The 3852-nt window shown below is 42.9% G+C and overlaps 1 pseudogene; it reads left to right on the top strand.

The window, feature by feature from the left end:
• Positions 1-1544: 1544 nt before the first annotated feature.
• LOC102871883 lies at positions 1545-2504 on the top strand (annotated as a pseudogene).
• Positions 2505-3852: the final 1348 nt, after the last annotated feature.

The following is a 3852-nucleotide window of genomic DNA, read 5'->3' as shown; positions in this document are numbered from 1 at the left end:
AATTAATAAAATTTAATAAAAAAAAGAAAATAAAGATTGTCACCACTTTACCAATTGGCAGAATCTGATAGAGAAGAGATTGAGATTGTTAACAATTTAAGCTTGCTTGGATCCATAATCAGAACTCTTGGCACCATCGGTCAGAAAATCAAAGACAAATTGCATTAGGAAAATATACTAGTATGGACGTCTCCAGAGTGCTAAAGGGCAACGATGTCAGGATACAATCTTTGGACTTACTTGCTATGCATCAGAGAACTGGACAAGGACTAAGGGTGACAGAGAGGAATCGATGTCTTTGAGTTGTGGTGCTGGAGAAGAATGTTGAACATTTCATGAATGGCCAAGAGAACACAATGGCTTGTCTTGGAGATGGTGAAACCAAGTTGCTTCTGAGAGAATGATTTTGAAGCTCTGTCTCACATACTTTGGGCATGTTGCAAGTAAGGTCCAGTCCTTGGAGAAGGACTTCATGCTTTGAAGGGTGGAGGTTCAGCGCAGGATAGGCAGAATCTGGATAAAATGGGTAGACACAAGAACTGGAGCAATGGGGCTAGGGGTGTCGGACACAGTGAGATTGGCTCTGGATAGGACAGAGTTCAGAGCTATTGTGCATAGTAGGGTCACTGTGAATCACAGGTTCCTTGACAACACATAACAACAACAACATTTGATTTTGTTACATTCTATTTTGTTAGGTGCTATCTAGTTTACTATGACTCATAGCAAACCTACGAACATTTCCCTATCCTGCCCTATCCTTTCTGATATGTTTAAGCCCATTGTTACTGTCATTACATTCTCAATGACTCATATATACACAGTTTTACACATCTGTGCACCCTATAGTTTAAGATTTTACTTGCATGTGATATTAATTATGTTCTTTCATAATTTCCACACTCTGTTGGATCATCTTTATTTGGAATCAAACAAATATAGATCTGTTTCACTCAGTTGGTCAGGTGCTGTCTTCCACACTTTTTGGCATAGGTTAAAGAGCACATCCAGGGCTGTACCTGTTTCTTGAAACACTTCAATTGGTGTTGCATCTATTCCTGTGGTCTTAATTTTTACTAATGCAGTCAGTGCCATTTGAAATTATTTTTTCATTACTATTGGTTCTTGATGATATGTTGTTGTTGTTATGTGCCATTGAAATGATGATATTCTTTCTGAAATGGTTCAATGCTGACAGTCCATCAACCATGAAGTTCCAAAAATTAAAACTGGATTCAGAAGTCATGGAATGAAGGATATAATTGCTGATGTCAAATGAATCTTGGCTGAAAGCAGAGACTAACAGAAAGATGTTTACTTCTGTTTTATTGACTACACAAAGACATTTGACTCTGTGGACGATAAAAAGAAATTATGACTAACAATTAGAAGAGCAAGAATCCCGAGTTCGATCGGTAGCGGGAGCGGAGAGCGGACCCTTGAGAGCCCTGAGCAGTCCCACCGCCGCCGCCAGCCTAGTTACCATCACACCCCGGGAGGAGCCGCAGCTGCTACAGCCGGCCCCAGTCACCATCACCGCAACCATGAGCAGCGAGACCGAGACCCAGCAGCCGCCCGCCGCCCCCACCCTCAGCGCTGCCGACACCAAGCCCGGCACCACGGGCAGCGGCGCAGGGAGCGGCGGCCCCGGGCGGCCTCACATCGGTGGCGCCTGCCGGCGGGGACAAGAAGGTCACCGCAACGAAGGTTTTGGGAACAGTATAATGGTTCAATGTAAGGAACAGATATGGTTTCATCAACAGGAATGACACTAAGGAAGATGTATTTGTACACCAGACTGCCATAAAGAAGAATAACCCCAGGAAGTACCTTCGCAGTGTAGGAGATGGAGAGACTGTGGAGTTTGATGTTGTTGAAGGAGAAAAGCGTGCGGAGGCAGCAAATGTTACAGGTCCTGGTGGCGTTCCAGTGCAAGGCTGTAAATATGCAGCAGACCGTAACCATTATAGACGTTATCCACGTCGTAGGGGTCCTCCACGTAATTACCAGCAGAATTACCAGAATAGTGAGAGTGGGGAGAAGAACGAGGGATCGGAGAGTGCTCCCAAAGGCCAGGCCCAACACGCCGGCCCTACCGCAGGCGACGGTTCCCACCTTACTACATGCGGAGACCCTATGGGCGTCGACCACAGTATTCCAACCATCCTGTTCAGGGAGAAGTGATGGAGGGTGCTGACAACCAGGGTGCAGGAGAACAAGGTAGACCAGTGAGGCAGAATATGTATCGGGGTTTTAGACCACGATTTCGCAGGGGCCCTCCTCGCCAAAGACAGCCTAGAGACGACGGCAATGAAGAAGATAAGGAAAATCAAGATGAGACCCAAGGTCAGCAGCCACCTTAACGTCGGTACCGTCGCAACTTCAATTACCGACGTAGACGCCCAGAAAACCCTAAACCACAAGATGGCAAAGAGACAAAAGCAGCCGATCCACCAGCTGAGAATTCGTCCGCTCCTGAGGCTGAGCAGGGCGGGGCTGAGTAAATGCCGGCTTACCATCTCTACCATCATCCCGTTTAGTCATCCAACAAGAAGAAATGAATATGAAATTCCAGCAATAAGAAATGAACAAAAGATTGGAGCTGAAGACCTTAAGTGCTTGCTTTTTGCCCGTTGACCAGATAACTAGAACTATCTGCATTATCTATGCAGCATGGGGTTTTTATTATTTTTACCTAAAGATGTCTCTTTTTGGTAATGACAAACGTGTTTTTTTAAAAGCCTGGTTTTTCTCAATACACCTTTAAAGGTTTTTAAATTGTTTCATATCTGGTCAAGTTGAGATTTTTAAGAACGTCATTTTTAATTTGTAATAAAAGTTTACAACTTGATTTTTTCAAAAAAAGTCAACAAAACTGCAAGCACCTGTTAATAAAGGTCTTAAATAAGAATAAAAAAAAAAGAACAAGAATCCCAGAACTCTTAATTATACTCATGCAAAACCTGTACATAGATCAAGAAACAGTGATTGGAACAGAATAAGGAAGCACAGCACAGTTTTAAACCAGGCAATGTGTAAATCAAGGTTGTATCATTTCCCCCATACTTGTTCAATGTGTGTTCTGACCAAATCACTGGAGAAGATGGACTCTATGAAGAAGAATGTGGCATCTGGTTTGGAAGAAGACTCATCAACAACTTGCATTATGCAGATGAGGCAATCTTGCTTGCTGAAAGTGAGGATGACTTGAAACAACAATTGCTGCAGAAAATAGACTACAACCTTAGAGCGACGCGAAGCCAAAGCTAAAGGAAGAAACCAAGAAATCAAGGAGCTGAACAGAAAATGTCAAAAAAGGCAGCCCAGAAAGACAAAGCAAGATACTATAATGAAATATGCAGAGCTGGAGTCAGAAAATCAAAAGGGCTGAACTCGCTCAGCGTTTCTTAAGTCAAAGGAGTTGAAAAACAAATTCAAGCCACGGGTGGCAATACTTAAGAATACTTTGGGTAGAATGTTAAATGATCCAGGAAGTATAAAAAGAAGATGGAAGGAGTACACAGAGTCACTGTATCAGAAGGAATTGGCTGACACAGAGGAATTTCATGAAATAACATATGAGCAAGAGCCTACGGTGATCAAGAAGGTTCAAGTTGCTCTGAAGGAAATGGCAAAAAACAAGGCTCCAGGAGTTGACAGCATACCAATTGATTTATTTCAACAAACAGACGCTGCCCTGGATGTGCTAAGTTGTGCCAAGAAATCTGGAGAACAGTCAACTGACTGGAAAAGATCGATATTTGTTCCCATTCCAAAGAAAGGTGACCCAACAGAGTGTAGAAATTATCGAACAATATCATTAATATCACATGCAAGCAATGTTCTGCTGAA

Source organism: Elephantulus edwardii, unplaced genomic scaffold (genome assembly GCF_000299155.1).
Source record: "Elephantulus edwardii isolate Elephantulus edwardi_28Jun2011 unplaced genomic scaffold, EleEdw1.0 scaffold00355, whole genome shotgun sequence".
Lineage (NCBI taxonomy): Eukaryota > Metazoa > Chordata > Mammalia > Macroscelidea > Macroscelididae > Elephantulus > Elephantulus edwardii.
Note: the sequence above shows the minus strand (reverse complement) of the source record. Positions and strands in the feature narration are given on the sequence as shown.